Genomic DNA, 18,445 nt, shown 5'->3' with positions numbered 1-18,445 from the left:
TGCCCTGCTACTCAAACCTCTAGGGGAGCATACAGACTGGCAGGCTGTGGGGCTCTGACCCCATGGCAGTGTCTAGAGATGAATGTTTACAGCTGAAGCCCCAGTGGACATGTGTTACAGGGTGCTCTTTTAGTTTAGCCATCCATAGGCGGCTTGTTTTAGTCAGCTCAATTGGATCCCTGCCTTATCGCAAGGACAGAGAGCTTTCTGTATCCCAGGGTTCTTGCCTTAGTGTACTGGAAGAATCGGATTACATGTGGGCTTGGAGAATGAGTACAAGGTTTTATTGAGCGGAAGTAGCTCTCAGCAGATGGGATAGCCAGAAGGGAGATGGTTTTCCCCTGGAGTCCTACTGCTCAGCAGCCGGGGCTCTCCTCTGACTGCCCCAGCCAAACTTGGCCTCATCCAGCCAGTCGATGGCCTGTCGGCGCGCCAGCTGACATGTGCTCCTCCGCAGGTCTTCTGCTGGCGTGCTCCCCTGGATGTCCTCTCGCTGTCCAGCCGTTTGTGTCTTCTGCTGATGTGTTCTTCTTGATGTCTAGCCGCTTGTGTGCCTGCCTGCTTAGGGTCTCGGGGGTTTTTTTTTTTTTTTTTTTTTTGAGACAGAGTCTCCCTCTGCCAAGGAGTGCAATGGCACGATCTCAGCTCACTGCAACCTCTACCTCCTGGGTTCAAGTGATTTTCCTGCCTCAGCCTCCTGAGTAGCTGGGATTACAGGTGTGTGCCACCACACCCAGCTAATTTTTGTATTTTTAGTAGAGATGGGGTTTCACCATGTTGGCCAGGATGATTTCGAACTCCTGACCTCGTGATCCGCCCGCCTCGGCCTCCCAAAGTGCTAGAATTACAGGCATGAGCCACCGTGCCTGGCTGGTCTTGAGGGTTTTTATAGGCACAGGATGGGGACATGGCTGGCCAGGGTGGTCTTAGGAAATGCAACATTTGGGCACAAAGACAGTACCTGTCCTCACCTAGGTCTGTGGGCACAGGCCTGGGGGTTAGAGCCCTTACCAGGGACCTGCCTTTCCCTTCCCAGCACTTCCCTGCCCTCTTTCCATATCAATAGTTCCCTTGTATAGATTTTCTGTTACCAGAGGTATATCTTTGCTATTAATAGGGACTTAAATTTGTGTTAAATAGTACCTGCGTGATGGGTATATTTTTAAAATATTAAGTATTATGTTTTATATAATTTTCTTTCCCATAGGCTTCTCCCTTAAGCAAACAACTTTAAACTTTTTGATGGCAGCATTTTATCTTACTGGTTTTATGTTGCCTCCAACTAACACAGATTTGCTACTTCATTTATCCATTGAGATATTACTCTGTACACTTTGGGAATAGTAAGAGCCATTTTCTCCACTTAGAATCTCAGACACAAGCAGGAGAGTTTTATTGAGATACTTGGCTTAGTTGAATCTTTGATGATAATTTTGGGTCATGATTAATATTGATTACTAGGTGGAACCCCAAAAAAGCTGAAATTTAAGCTGCTCTTACTAATATAGATGCCATGGTGTATACTCCTGAATGACTTGATATGAGCAGTATCAGATCAAAAAATTCACTCACAGTATATAATTCAAGAGTTTTACAACCATCACAATAATTTAATTTTAGAACATTTTCATCACCCAAAAAATAAATCGTGTACCCATGAGCAGTCACTCCCCAGCACCAGCATCTAAGTAACTACTACTCATCTACTTTCCGTCTCTTTATATTTGCCTGTTCCTCACCTTTCATATAAATGGAACAATACAAAAGGTGGTTGTATTAGTCCATTCTCACACTGCTATAAAGAAATACCCAAGACTGGGCTGTTTATAAAGAAATACCCAAGACTGGGCTGTTTATAAAGAAAAGAGGTTTAATTGGCTCATGGTTCTGTACAGGAAGTATAGCAGCTTCTGCTTCTGGGGAGGCCTCAGGAAACTTAGAATCATGGCAGAAGAAAAATGGGGAGCCAGCACTTCACATGGCTGGAGCAGGAGGAAGAGAGAGTGGGCAGGTGCTACACACTTTTAAACAACCAAATCTCATGATAACTCACTCACTCACTCACTACTATGAGAACAGCACCAAGGGGAATGTGCCAACTCATTCATGAGAACTGCACCCACATGATTCAATTACCACCCACCAGGTCCCTTCTCCAACATGGGGGATTACAATTCAACATGAGATTTGTGTGGGGACACAGCCAAACCATATCAGTGGCTTTTTGTTACTGGTTTCTTTCACTTAGCATAGTGTTTTGAAGGTTTTCCTTGTTGTAGAATTCCTTTTTATTGCTGTGTTAGGCCATTCTAGTGTTATCATAAGGAAATACCTGAGACTGGGTAATTTATAAAGAAATGAAGTTTAATTACCTTACAGTTCTGCAGTTCCAATAAGCATGATGCCAGCATCTTCTCGGCTTCTGGGGAGGCTTCAGGGAGCTTTTACCCATGGTGGAAGGCAAAGTGGGAACCAGCACTTCATATGGTGAAAGGAGGAGCAAGAGAGAGTCAGTGGGGGGGGGGAGATGCCACACACTTAAAACAGCCAGATCTCAGGAGTACTCACTCTCTGTGACAAAGACAGCCCCGAGCCATCAGGGATCCACCCCATCACCCAAACGCTTGCCACCAGGCCCCACCTCCAACATTGGGGATTGCATCTCAGCATGAGATTAGGTGGGGGCAAATATCCAAACCATATGAATTGCCAAATAGTATTAAATTGTATAGATGTACCACATTTTGTTTATCAGTTCATCACTTGATGGTCATTTGGGTTCTTTCTACCTTTTGGCTACTGTATGAGTAATGCTGATGTGAATATGTGTACAAAAAAGCATTGTGTGGATACGTGTTTTTATCTCTTTTGAGTAAATACAAATGTACAAGTCAAATTGCTGGGTCATATTGTAACTTTGTTTTTACAATTTTGATAACTTTTTTGAAATGACTGCACCATTGTACATTTCTATCTGCAATTTATGAAAATTCCTGTTTTTTCATACCTACCAATACTTACTATTGTCTATATTCTTATCATAGATATTTTAATGGGGTATAAAGTGGTATCTGACTGTGATTTGGGGGAAAATTTTTTAAATAAAGAATTAAATACTGTGTTAAGTGCTATGGAAACTAGATGCAGAATGGTGCCACAAAGGAAGGGATTGTTAAACAGACCAGAAAAGGTTTTATACTAGAACCGAAGTCTTGGACATTGAAAACGAAGGATATCTCCATGTTGATGTTGGAAACAAAGAACATTATAGCAAACGCCACTGAAGCATACAAATACGCATCTATTTCAGGGAACTGTAAATGGCCTGACAGGGTTGGTACAGTGATTTGATAATTGCATGTGGATCATGAAATCAGTTTAGTAGGTCTTGACAAACACTAAAAAAGTGATGTGCCATGAAAAATATTTAGGAAAAACAAATTGTATTTCTTATAAAATATGGTTATTGCACATACTAAGGATATTACTTAATGACTCTTTTCCCCCCATAATTTAAGACATAGACTTTTAAAATGTATTTATGGTGTGGGTTCTGGTTCAAGAGTTTGAAATTCACAGATCTAGAGTGTACATTAAAGGACAAAAAAGTCATGAAAACATGTTACCCTAGTGCGGACTCTAGAAATATCAAGCATGTCAGGAAAAATTTTCATTGACCGTCTATGAATAATATGATATACGTATGAATTTTTTTTTTTTTTTTTGAGACAGGGCCTTACTCTGTCACCCAGGCTAGAGTGCAGTGATGTTATCATGGCTCACTGTAGCCTCGACTTCTCAGGCTCAAGTGATTCTCCTACCTCAGCTTCCCCAGTAACTGGGACTACAGGGTTATGTGCCACCATGCCTGGCTCTTTTTTTTTTTTTTCAATCTTTTTGTAGAAACGGGGTTTCACCATGTTTCCCAGGCTAGTCTTGGACACATGAGCTCAAGCGATCAGCCTGTCTTGGCCTCTAAGTGCTGGTATTATAGGCATGAGCCTCGGCGCCCAGCATGTATGAATCCTTTAAAGCTATAGTATTGTAACAATTTTTTAATCATTGTTTTTTTTAGCCTGAGTAGATGCCTTGTAAAACTATCTAGATCAGTATTTCTCAAGCTTTTTTCATTATTGCTCCCCTACAGAAATCATTTCAATTTAATTTAAATAAATCAATTAAATTAATTAATTTGAAAATAATCTCTACATAATAGGATACTATGTTCACTATTTTTGTGATGGGTTCAATAGAAGCCCAAACCTCACCATCACACAATATAACAATTATATAACTATAATTGTTACAGTTATATCCATGTGACAAACCTGCACATGTACCCCCTAAGTCTTAAAAAAAATTCTACCTAACGAGAAGATAAATACAAAGGAATAAGTTTTTTTGTCAGGTAGGGTTATGTTTTGGTAACCCATAAAACATAATAGTGAGGATATTTTTGCCATCACTCCAAAAACCAATTGTAGCTCATTTGGGCGTGACATTGTCCGAGTTGAGAATGCATATCTAGCTTATTCCTATTTTGTTTAAAATTAGAGGACTTAGAATTTTCACCTCAGCCCACGAAGGAGTAGCTGCTAAAGGACTTGCTTTCCTGCCATAAGTAATTAGAACACTGGAAAAAAAATGTAAGAAAAAACGATTTTTAGAGTCAATGGACAGTAGGCAGGGCAGGGATATGATCCACGAGAGAAAGCAAACGAATGAGGAAATACCTATGAAGGCCCCAGCTTATTACTTAGAGACAATTTTGAGGCTGCAGTGCAAGGAGGGAAAACCAAAATGGAATCTGGCAGCCTCCAAAAATATTGATCGAAATTCACATTGTAATTTTGGACAGTGTTCCTTTCAGAATGTAATAGGGGATTATTTATCAAGAGTCTTTTAGTTTCAGTGTAGTTGAACAAGGTAAAAAGAAATTCTGGTCTTTGTTGATATTGAGTTGTCCTCATATTATTTTAAAGGTGATAAAATATATATTGTTAAATTTAATTCTAGATTTATCTAGGTTGGTTTTGTGAAGTTTTCTGAGGAATACCAATTATCTTTTTAATTTTGTCCTCAAAAATTGCTGCATTATTTAGGATAATTCAGTGAATTTAAAGCAATGGATTTGAAATATCTACTCTGTATATTTTAAACCAGATCAGCCTTTTAGCAGGAACATTTGTCATTTCATTTAATTGTTTAGGCAATTTTGTGAATAAAACACCCTCCAGTGTCCCCTAAAAGAAATCTGAAGTCATTTTCAGAATCATAGAGTCATAATATCATATAGTCAGATTAGAAGGAAATTTTTAAAATAATTGTTTTCTTGGCTTTTTTTCTAACAGCCTGGTATTTCTGTGACATGTTTCAGTTAGAAGAGTTTTATAACTTTGAATAGTCACACCTCTTGATATCATGTACTGTTTATTTCCTTAATGTTACAACAGAAAATATAGCGTGAGTTCATGACATGAGAACCCAGAGGTTTCACTGCCCTGCCAGTCATGGTTGGGTCGCATTGAATAACTCTGCAACAATTATTTTGCCCTTTATTCAGCAAACTGTTTAAAAATTGTAATTTAGTAACTGCATTTGAAGCAAGTTGCTGGGCACTGCAGATACAAAGATAAGAGACAGTTCCTGCTCTTTCAGGAAGCTCACATTAACATCTAAACAGAGATAGAAAAGTTAATGTTAAATGTTAACATAGTGCAATACATTGCAAATGATGGAAGCAACGTGTGCTGTAGAAATAAGTACTTAGGACCACTTAACCCAACATGCATGCATAGGTGGATGTGTTTGGGGAGAGGGTGGTTATGTTTGGGGATGGGGTGACAAATGCAACTGGGAAGGATAGGAGAGAGTGAATCTTTGAAATTCTTCAAAGAGGTAACAACTAAGCTGATTCTTGCAGGATAATATGTGAACTTACCCAAGTAAAAAGGAGGCGGAAGTGAAGGATATCACAGGCCATGGGAAGAGCATGTACCAAAGCAAGCATAAAAGACCATAGCACATTGAGGAAATTGCCAGTGTATGGCTGTGGCTGGATTGAGGGGTATAAGTATTCTGAGAGGGGAGGCTGAGCGATAAAGCTGGAGCAGGAGCTGAATGTCTGAGACTTTTCTTAGTGCATGCTAAAAAACATTTAGGATATTGTCTTGAAAGTAATGTATATACCTTTAAAGAGTATAGAACTGGCTCTGAAGAACTATAATACTACATGATAAGAACAAAACATTTTGTCCCTGGAACCTGAGCAAGACTAAGTCTGCTTCGGGGTATAGTTAAGGATGTTCAGGCATACCTGAGAGATACTGCAGGTGCAGTTCCAAACTGTTGGAATAAAGTAAATTTTGCAATAAAGCAAGTAACACGATATTTTTGGTTTCCTAGTACATATAAATGTTATGTTTACACAATACTGTAGTATATTAAGTGTGCGATAGTATTATGCCAAAAACAATTTACAAACCTTAATTAATACTTCATTGCTAGAAAAATGAGCACATGCTGTTGGGAAAATGGCACTTGCACTAGTAGACTTGCTTGATGTAGGGTTGCCACAGACCTTCAATGTAACTGCTGTATCTTTGAAGCACAATAAAACATGATATGTCTGGTTTTTAATGAGATACAGAATAAACACAATTGGAGAGATAAAACTATGGCCTCAGCCTCATAAGCATCATGAACTTCCCAACTACCTAGTATCCAAAGCACTTCACAAAACAGAATAAACAATATCATAGCAATCCTATAATCATAATAGCACTATAGTTTGTAGGAAGTTTGAATTAAAACCTGACAAGCATATGATAGTGAAACATCTAGACAGTCTGGATTAAAGATGAATATGATTAAGCATAGGAATTAGATTCATTTGGAAAAAAGTCATGCTGAGCTCAGTTGTGGAAATTCCTTGATGCTATTTGTAGAGAGAAAAATTAACGTTAAATGTTAAGATTTTCAGTTTCTATTTGACAGCAGCAGGAATTCAGTTTAAGGAGCAAAGCAAAGCAGTTGAGTAAATGTAGTTGTTAGAATATTTAAAAGTGTTTTCCATCTGAGAAAGAATTAAACTTGGAATATGTGGGGTTAAATTTTAGAAATCATGATATTTGGTGCATATTTGAGTTTTAAGTTGTATTAGAAATGTAAATGTTTTCAAGCCATGGAGCCGTTGTGGGTGACATCAGTCTTCCAGTCTTTCTCTTCCCAAGTGCATACATCAAGCCAAACCATTGGCAGCTAGGAAATAATGGAGACCAACCCTTATTCTAAGCAAAGTTGAGAACCAAATAGACTACTAGGAATTCTATCCACCGAGGTTTTCCTTTTCTATTATCTTTCAGGGCCACCTCGGAAGGGTACTAGAATACCAGGACATTTCGCGTGGTATATCACTAGATACAGTTTTTTTACTCAGTTAGCTAGTCATGATGTATTCCCCATGAGGCTATGAGTGTAGATAAGCAAGAGAAAACAGGCGTAACTATAAGACCTACCTATCTCTTAGAGCCTACTTAGCCTGATAATTATCATCCAATATATGCCAACTTTTGTTAAAGATGGTTTGCAGCTGGACATCCTCAACTTTATAGCTAGGAGATCATATGTCACCTGTTTCATACTGGACATGTTGGACCACATTGCTACCTGGTGCTCCTTGGTCTTCCAGATAGCCTCTGTTTGATACTAATAGTAGACCAAGAGCTGTTTCTCCAAACAGAAATGCTTTTCACTTTACTTGCTGATGTGAGTATGGTCTTGCTTTAGAGCTCTAAGGGTCAAGAAATGAGAGGCAGTGAATTGATTTTTCACTAGAGAAATAGATATACTGAATAAGATTGTACTGGTAGAAAGTTGGTAGCTATACGTGCAGTCGGGTTTGAGTAATGGGTTATTTCTTTTTTTTTTTTCTTTTTTTGAGGCGGATTCTCACTCAGTCACCCAAGCTAGAGTGCAGTGGCATGATCTCACCTGACTGCAACCTCTACCTCCCAGATTCAAGAAATCTTCCCACTTCACCCTCCCAAGTAGCTGGGATTGTAGGCATGTGCCACCATGCCCAGCTAATTTTGGGGGTTTTTTAAAATTTATTTTTAGTAGAGATAGGGCCTCACTGTGTTGGCCAGGCTGGTCTCAAACTCCTAACCTCAAGTGATCCACCCACCTCGGCCTCCCAGAGTGCTGGGATTACAGGCGTGAGCCACCATGCCCAGCCGAGTGATGGATTATTTCAAACCATCAGGAAAATAAACTAATTAAAGATTAGACTTTCAAGGCATGACACAAAAATAATCTGAACTTTGTTTTCTAATAAAATATATCTGAAGGTGCAAAAGAAGATTACTTATATATTTATTTTATAACAGGGTCATGCTCTGTGGCTCAGGTTGGAGTGTAGTGGCACAATCATAGCTCACTGCAGCCTCAATCTCCTGGGCTCAAACGATCCTCTTTTAGTAGCTGCAGTTACAGGTGTGTGCCACAATGCTCAGCTAATTTTTAATTTTTTTTTTTTCTTGAGACAGGGTCTCACTGTGTCGCCCAGGCTGGAGTGCAGTGGTGTGATCATGGCTCACTGCTACCTTGACCTCCTGGGCTCAAGTGATCCTCCCACCTCAGCCTCCTGAGTAGCTGGGACCATAGACATACGTCACCACCCCTGGCTAATTTTGTATGTTTTGTAGAGATGAACTTTCGCCATGTTGCCCAGGCTTAGTCTTGAACTCCTGGGCACAAGCTGTCAGCCACCTTGGCCTCCCAAAGTTCTGGAATTACAAGTGTGAGCCATTGCACCTGGCCAAATTTTTAATTTTTTGTAGAGACAGGGTCTCACTATGTTGCCTAGGCTGTTCTGGAACTCTTGGTCCCAAGCAATCCTCCCACATTGGCCTCCTAAAATGTCAGGATTATAGATGTGAGTCACCATGCCTAGCCTAGAAGATAATTTTTAAAAATCTATAGGCCTCCACTGCAATTTTACCATCAGGGCTTCCCAATGATATCTTTTAGTGCCATTACCTACAACAGACATTTTAGCGCCACTTGGTTTGCTGGGTCTCAGAGGTCAGGCGTAGAGCTTCCTCTACTGTATCCTCAATCATCTGGAGAGACTTACCTTGCTCTGCATGATACTCAAAGCTATTAGCTTTTTAGTTTACCTTATAAATGGATAAGAGCTATATATTAAAATATGGAATGTGCTGCTTTCAAAGTGTAAAGAGGCCAACAAAGCTTTTTGTCTCATTAGGAAACAGACAAGGAATATAAATTCTCTTTGACTTTGGGAGGAATATTCTTATTATATCCCTGGATCCTTGGGAACATTATTGACATGGCAAGCCCATGTATTTTTGTAGGATTTAGTTCTTGATTCTGTCTCACGTGTGTATCTTACCAAGGCACTTCATCTCTCAACTCTTCTGCTCTCCTGGTCATAATAGCTTGCTGTCATCAGAGCAAGCTTGATCCTTCAAGGAAAAGTAGTATGGAATATTGAGGCAGCCAAGGTTTCTGCAGAGCAGATCATGGCATAGAACAAGAATTCTTTGTTTCCTTAAAGCAGGTCAGTAAATGTATTCCTGTCCTTGCCAGGTGAAGACAACCTGTTAACTTTTGTTCTTTCTGGATAAATATAAAGGAAAAGAACATTTGTAGGTTAAAGCTACATATCAGATACCAAAGCTGTCTTAATTTGCTCAATAAGAAGACTCCATCTGGAGTGACAACTGCAGTTGAAGTCATCTTCTAATTAAGTTTATGATAATCTGCCATCATTTTTCAAGCCTACTAATTTTTGCAGTAGCCAAACTAGTGAAAGCATTTGTCAAACCTGCAATTCTCTAATCTCTGATGGTAGACTAGTCTCTGCCTTTCTTTTGAGATGCCGTGTTACTGGAGAAAGGAAGCTCTGTTGGTTTTCAGCTGTCCTTTCCTGTACCATATAGGCACTGCCTAGAATGCCAAAGTTTGGATTCCACCAATTGCTGAGAAGATACATTCTAATTATAAACCCAAGAACTAGAAAAATAACAACAATGTCATTTCTTAGCATTATCCTTAGGTATTTGATGTTATCTGATGCTATTATACGTGAGATTTTTAAAAGTTTTGCTAATTGATCATTGAACGTAGAAATTCATTTTTTAAAATATTGATGACATAGCCAGTGAATTTGCTAAATTTACCAACTCTTAATCGATTATCTCTAAATTATTTTGGGTTTTCTACATCACAGTCATCATCTGAGACTAATGACAGTTATTTTTCTCTTTCCAATCATTTTACATCTTCTTTTTCTCCCCTTATTGCCCTGGCTAGGACCTTTAATACATTGTTGAATAGAAGTGGTGATAACAGTCATCCTTGTCATTCCTGATCTCAGAGGTAAAACTTTCAACATTTCACCATTAAATACGATGTTTGCTTTAGGACTTTCATGGATACCCTTTAGGAGATAAAGGAAATTGCTTTCTATTCCTAGTGCACTGAGAGATTTTATCATGAATGGATAATGAATTTTATGAAATGCTTTTAGTAAGTCTTTTACAATTATATTACTTTTTATATTTGTTCTTTCAGTGCAATAAATTAGATTGATTAGTTCTTAAATGTTACATCTTAAATGTTAAATGTTGCATGTATAGGATAACTGCATTCCAAGTTGATTGTGATATGGTACCCTGTTTACATAACTCTGGGTTAGATTTGCTAAAATTTTGTATAGATTTTTTGTATCTATCTTCATGGGAGAGATTGGTTTATACGTTTTATTTCTTGTAAGATACTTTGCAGGTCCTGATGTCAAGGTTATTATGGCCTCATAAAATAAGTATTCCCTCTTTTTTGTATCACCTGAAAAATTTTGTGTTAAATTGTTATTTTTTCCCTTCTTTAAATAATAAATTCACCAGTGAAGCTCTCTCTGGGCCTGGAATTTTCTTTATTGGGGAGGTTTTAAAATAAGGATTCAATTTCTGTAATAGATAAAAGATTATATAATCTCCTGTTTCTTCATGGGTTCATTTTGACAGATTGTGGAGTTATTTTATAGAGGTATCCTATCTGTTTTATTAGAGATATTCCTCATTGCATTTTATCAGGTGGGGTACAATTTTGATTTGTCCTGTTTCTCATAATGTTCACTTTGATATCTAGTTTAAGCTGGTATCTACCAGGCTTCTCCACTGTAAAGTTACCCTTCTTAATTAAAAAAGTATTTTGTGGGAAGATACTGTGTAACTATGTACATGTCCCATTCCTCAAAAAATTTTTCACTTATTCATATATTTATTTATATCTATATGGACTCATAGTTTTCTCATTTCTTCAATGAGCAATAATCAGTTACTATATTTATTTTGAGCTCAGACGGTTAGTGGTCAGTGGGAGCACTGTCAAGCTGATTTATTTGTCCTTTTGACATATCCTCATCAATCTTTGAACATCTCCTCACTTTCAATACACAGACTTTTCTAGGATCCTCATGTACTTTACCTGGCCTTCCCCTGGAATTAGCCATTTCTTTATAAAGAGTCCTGGTTCCTTTTAGTGGATAATAGATTTAGAAGCCAAGACCCAGGCGCTCAGTGGACTCACTGCTATTGAGGTGGTGGTGGTCACAAACCTCCTCAGTGAGCAAAGCTAGAATATTTATGTGTGGGTGTATGTGCAAATATATGCACACATATATGGACATTTGCACTAATAACTTCTATCTATGTATTTTTAAACTATGAGTTCATGTGGATTGTCCAATTCTAATCCAACACCACAGAATTTGTTTTAGTTTTTTCCTTTTTCATATTTGTAACTCCCTTTTCCATCAGTAAGAAACCTGGCAGCCATTAACCTTAATATATTATTTGATCAGTCTGCACACATGTCCTCCCATCTCCCTGCACACATGCCCCCTTCACTGTGTTTGAGTTTGGAGATCTCATGCTGCCTTTCCCACTTGTGGGTGTCCTCATGACCGGCTGAGCATGGGCTCGATACCCGAGATCAGCTTGCCCCGCATTTGGTGCCCTCATCGTCCTACCTAGGCCCTGACTTCCTGCTTGAGTTTTGGTACCATGGTCCAGGACTCCCCCTTACTCCACATAGTTGCCCTCTTCACCCCACTTCGCCACACTCCGGGCCACCCTCACACTGGACACCGTGCCCATGCTGCTTAGGCTCTAGTTTCCTGATAGACCACCTGTCTGTGCAGATGCACACCTTACCCTGCTCGTGCTCTGATGTACTTCACCAGATACCCCTGTGTGTGGCACCCTCCTCACCCTCCTGGGTTTTCATAGCCCACCCCAGTCACCTGGCTCTATGGCCCCGATACTTCTCATTCTCTGACTGCACATTAGGGTGCTCTCCTTCCTCAATGCGAACACCCTCCTTATCTTGTTTGGGCTCTGTTGCCCCAGGCCAGGCCGCCCTCCCGTGGGGAGCTTCCTTATCCTGCCAAGGCTCTGACTCCCCTCACTGGGCCTTTCTCACCTGCTTGGGCTTCAGCACGCTCTGTAGGACTGCCCCGATGTATGTGGGCTGTCTTTACCCTACTTTACACCTCAGTCTGGTCACTTTCTGAATTGAAAACCCTTCTCACCTACCCTTGGGTTCTGACACTGCATGTTTGACTGACTCCACTCCCTGGTATGGACATGGACACCCTTCTGTCATCTCACTGGGGCCCAGGCCCTAAGATACCACACTGGGATGGGCATCTTCCCACTTGGGCTCTAATGGGGCTCTGCTCCGCTATGGCTTCCTTTGCCACCATCAGTGCAGCCCTCTGCCTTCCTCTGCCCCACTCAGTGGCTTTAGGGCTGAAATCTTCAGAAAGAGAAGAACAAAGGGGAAATTTCTGTCTTTTTAATGTCTGTGGGATTTGAAATGATGTCCTCTTCTTATTCCTGGTATTAATACTTCATGTAATCTGTTTTTTTCTGGACTCGTCTCTTCTAGTAGTTTATCAATTTTATTAGTGTTTTCAATGAATTTTATTTTGATGCTTTCTGTTATATGCTTGGTTTTTTATTTAATTTCTGCTCTTTATTATTTCATCCCTCTACTTTCTTTAGATTTAATTTGCTGTTTTTATTAACTTTTTTTTTACAGTGAGTTTTTTTTTTTTTTAATTATACTTTAAGTTCTGGGATACATGTGCAGAACATGCAGGTTTGTTACATAGGTATACATGTGCCATGGTGGTTTGCTGCACTGATCAGCCCGTCATCTACTTTAGCTATTTCTCCAAATGCTATCCCTCCCGTAGCCTCCCACTTGCCGACAGGCCCTGGTGTGTGATGTTCCCCTCCCTGTGCCCATATGTTCTCATTGTTCAATTCCCACTTACAAGTGAGAACATGCGGTGTTTGGTTTTCTGTTCCTATGTTAGTTTGCTGAGAATGATGGTTTCAAAGGATTATAAATCATTCTACTATGAAGACACATGTATACGTATGTTTGTTGCAGCACTATTCACAATAGCAAAGACTTGGAACCAACCCAAATGTCCATCAGTGTTAGACTGGATAAAGAAAATATGGCACATATATACCGTGGAATACTATGCAGCCATAAAAAAGAATGAGTTCATGTCCTTTGCATGGACATGGATGAAGCTGGAAACCATCATTCTTATTTTTGTTAACTTCTTGAAGTGGATTCTTAGACCATTGTTTTTCAGCCTCCCACTTCCCCCCAATATTTTGTGCTCAGACCTATAAATTTCCTTCTAAGCACAGATTAGCCACATTCTACAAGTAGTTGTGTAGATCATTTTCATTATCATTCTCTTCAGGATATTTATTTTTTATTTTTTTTATTATACTTTAAGTTCTGGGATACATGTGCAGAACATGCAGGTTTGTTACATAGGTATACACGTGCCATGGTGGTTTGCTGCACCCATCAACCCATCATCTACATTAGGTATTTCTTCTAATGCTATCCCTCCCCTAGCCCTCCATCCCCCGACATGCCCCAGTGTGTGATGTTCCCATCTCTGTGTCCCTGTGTTCTCATTGTTCAGTTCCCACTTATGAGTGAGAACATGTAGTGTTTGGTTTTCTGTTCCTGTGTTAGTTTGCTGAGAATAATGGTTTCCAGCTTCATCCATGTCCCTGCAAAGGACATGAACTCATCCTTTTCTATGGCTGCATAGTATTCCATGGTGTATTCGTGCCACATTTTCTTTATCCAGTCTATCATTGATGGGCATTTGGGTGGGTTCCAAGTCTTTGCTATTGTGAATAGTGCTGCAATAAACATACATGTGCATGTGTCTTTATAGTAGAATGATTTATGATCCTTTGGGTATATACCCAGTAATGGGATGGCTGGGTCAAATGGTATTTCTGGTTCTAGATCCATGAGGAATCGCCACACTGTCTTCCACAATGGTTGAACTAGTTTACACTCCCACCAACAGTGTAAAAGCGTTCCTGTTTTTCCACAACCTCTCCAGCATCTGTTGTTTTCTGACTTTTTAATGATCACTATCTTGAGGATATTTCTAATTTGTATTGTGATTTCTTCTTTGATCCATGGATTATTTTGAAGTCTCTTTTAATCTCTAGTTATTTTCGTTTAGATTTCTATACATTTTCTAGCTATATTTTTGTTTCTGATTTCTAGTTTAATTCTGTAGTGGTCATGTTACCAGTGGATGTCTTGACTATGAGTCGTCCAGATTCTTGGTGTTTTGAACAAAGAATTGGACAAAATGCACAAACAAAGCAACGAAAAAATGAAGCAATGAACGCATAGATTTATGCTAGCATAGATTTAAGCATAGTGAAACGATAGTACACTCCACAGAGCAGCCCAAGAGCACGGGCTACAGAATTTTCTGGGGTTTAAATACCCTCTAGTGGTTTCCCATTGGTTACTTGGCTACATCCTATGTAATGAAGGACGGGCCTGTGACCAGTCTGATTGGTTGGAGGAGACGACCAGTCAGGCTGAAGTGAAGTTACAGCTCGTTACACATGAAGACTTGGCTGGTCACCAGTCTGATTGTGGGAGGAGACCAATCAGAGATACTTCCCATTTTTCATCTGCCACACAGTGCAAAGGGAGTAGCCTCTGATCCTTTTGTTACTTGGGTGTGGAGAGGTGGGGTTTTACTTTTGATTCAGTTCTAGGAAGTCAGCATGGCCTTAGGTTTCCTGCCCTCGGACTTTATTCTCCTGCCTCATTTAGAAAACATCCTCTTCATGCTTCCAATCTGTGAAATGTATTGAGACTTAATTAATTGCTCAGCATATAATCAATTTTGGCAGATTTCCACAGGCACTTGAAAAAAAAAAGAATTCTGCAGTTGTTGAATATACATCGTTTTTTTTTTAGAGCTGTAGTTCTCACCACTGTTTTAAAAGGTAAGAACCACAGGTCATATTCCCTGTGTGCACACATGCTGTTTTTTCTATGGTAAGAAAATACTTCATCTTGTTTTGTAGGTGCTATGCAATATGCAGATGGTAAATTAAAATGCTTAAAATATATCCATGCCTAAATCCTCTTATAGCTATATCATTTATATTAAAATAGGGTTATGAAATTAGGTAATAAAGCAAGAACTAAAGTAATGGGAGGGCATCATCACGTGGTGTTTGATAGTTCCACTAGAAATTTCTTCTTAAGGTTGATGTTTACAGTGTAATTTCACAATAATAATATAAATTTTGTTACTTTATAAAATTATTTAAAAATTTTTCTTATATCAATTACATTTAAGCCAACTCTTAGTACACTATGTAGAATAAAAAGAGATTGCAAACATTTAAAAAGGAGGGATCTTCATAACTATATTTTTTAATGAAATTTTTATTCCACCTACATTTGTGTGTTCTACACTTTAAAAAATAAAATGCAAAAATAAAGTGAAAAGTAAAGATAAAGGGTGGTATTACTATTTTCAAAACTTGGAGGATATGGTGTGGCTAAAATACATTTTATATATTCACAGCTTTAATGTTGTTTCTCTCAAATCCAGAAAACAGTAGTGAAGTCTACCCATTGAGCCCACTTACATCTTTAAATATCACAAACCCATTTTGTGTAACTTGTGCCTTGGTCTCTGGAGCAAGAGTTACACTAAATCTAAACTAGCGCCAGATGCCTAGAGCTCAGCTGTGAAAATACACTTAGTTGGCCCACAGCTAGGCAGGACCTAATATAAAAAAGCAAACCAAAGGAAATAAGGTGTAACATCATTACCAGGCCGAAATTATACCGTGCTGGCATATCAAAAGGAACCTCAGAAAAGGATTATTATATTGAGGAAAAATATAACCACAGACAGAAAAAAAATACTCTGATCAAGAAAACAGGCCTAGCGCAGTGCCTTATGCCTGTAATCCCCAACACCTTGGGATGCCGAGGCAGGCAGATTGCTTGAGCCCAGGAATTCAGGATCAGCCTGGGCAACATGGCAAGACCTTGTCTCTACAAACAGTTTTTAAAATTAGGCAGGCATGGTGGCTCATGCCTATAGTTCCAGCTACTTGGGAGGCTAAGGAGGGAGGATCACTTGAGCCTGGGAGGTCAAGTCTGCAGTGAGCCATGTTCACTGGATCATGAACTGGATCATGTTCATTTTGTACCAACATTCTTTCTCTTTCATCTTCCCTCCTGGATCCTACATTGTTTAGGCATCTACTCTTTTCCATATAGATATGAAGAGTGAAGCTGGCCCCATCCCCAGCTTCAAATTTTGATGGCTTCTGATTAATTTAAGCCAATTATGGTCATCCCATTTCTTCTACCAGTGATGGATTTAGGAATAGACATGTGACCCAGGTCTATGCATTGAGATCTGTGAGGCAATATGCTCAAGACTTCTAGGAAAGAGCACCTCTCTTCTAAGAAAAAAGGTAAAGGAGTAGATGGTGTGCTGACTCCCAAAACCACTTACGTTGGAAAATTTTTAATTGACTTCGTGTTGCAGTATTTAGGTATTACCCTTTAATTCAGTGGCTAATTAAATATGTACTTTTAAAGGGGCAGAGGATGTCAGTTTAATGATTAATAAACTATATCCATTGAGAATATATTTGGAAACAGTAGAAAATCCAATTATTGTAGTTTTTTTCTTTTTCTTTAACAAATAGGGATTTGTCTCAGGCGTCAAGTTTGGAGGTAGGTATTTAGTGATGTTTCAGATACCCGGGCTTTTCATTTTCCTGCTTCCGCCTTCCTAGCTTTCATTCTCATACTCATCACTGTATGGCCACAAGGTAGCTGCTGCTACTCCTCCAAGAAGGAAGCAGAGGAAAGGCAAAGGGACAAAGGGGCATGCCAGTAGAGTCTACGGGCTTTTATCAGGAAAACAAAACTTTCCTGGAAGGTTCACTCTGAAATCTGCTTAGATCTCATTGGCCACTCCTAATCAGAATGCTGCTTAGAAGAAAAAGAGGTTATGGATGGAGTCAAGTCAGTCTGCCAGCGGTGGCAGCCACACATACTTACCTACCACATAAATGGATCAAGCTAATTAACTGCCTAAAACCACTTGTCTCTTTACTGTTCTGGAATTCTGTGGGTTTTTTGGCTACGACTTGCAACATGTCTAATCTGTCTTCTTGAATTTAGCTTCAACTATATTAATTCAGCCACTTTTTTACTTTTTGCTTATGTTATAAACTAAAGTTAGTACAGCTGGCCCTCCATGTCTGTAGGATTCAACCAACCTCAGATGGAAAATATTTGAAAAAATGTATGGTTTCATCTGTACCAAACATATACAGACTTTTTCTTATTACTTCCCAAACAATATAGTATTACAACATTTACATAGCATTCACATTGTGTTAGACATTGTAAGTAACATAGAGATGATTTAAAGTATATGGGAGAATGTACTTAGGTTATATGTAAATGCTACACCATTTTATAACAGGTACTTGAGCATTTTTGCATTTTGGTATTTGAGAGGGAATGGTGGGGTTAGAACCAGTTCCCCACGTATACTGAGAGATGACTCTGTGGTCAGACTATTAGACTCACTAGGTAAGACATTTAGTTTTTCTTTTTTTTTTTCAAAATTGGGGCCTCTGAGCAAATATGTAAATTTGTGCTACATTTGTGCAAATTATTATTTTTCATTTGAACCAAGCATTTTGGTAATTTTTAAATGAAGCTTATAGTTCTTATGTAACTTTTTATCTTAGGAAGAACAGAGGAACTATTGAATATTTGAACTGAACTCCATAACAATGATAATACAAGCTACTGTTTCAGGGTCCCTTTTGAGAAAAGAGATGCACAGTTCATTAAAAGAAAAAAAAAAAGATCAGTGTTTAAATTTAATGTTTAGTATTGCATTCAGGATTTATCTACAAAGACTTAGCTGTTCTTAAATTATGTACTGGACTCTGTTTCCTTATTTCCCTCCTGCCCCCAACTCTGTCCTTGTTCACAGATGTTT

The 18,445-nt window shown here is 38.9% G+C and overlaps 1 protein-coding gene across 7 annotated transcripts in view; it reads left to right on the top strand.

Annotated features, from left to right (window-relative positions):
* The window catches only part of SYT14 (synaptotagmin 14), a 232,133-nt gene that overhangs the window by 135,541 nt on the left and 78,147 nt on the right, over positions 1 to 18,445 (top strand). The gene's annotated exons all lie outside the window — the stretch shown is intronic.

This window comes from Hylobates moloch, unplaced genomic scaffold (assembly GCF_009828535.3).
Source record: "Hylobates moloch isolate HMO894 unplaced genomic scaffold, HMol_V3 SCAFFOLD_18, whole genome shotgun sequence".
In the NCBI taxonomy this organism is placed as follows: Eukaryota; Metazoa; Chordata; class Mammalia; order Primates; family Hylobatidae; genus Hylobates; species Hylobates moloch.
This window is presented reverse-complemented; position numbering and strand designations above follow the sequence as displayed.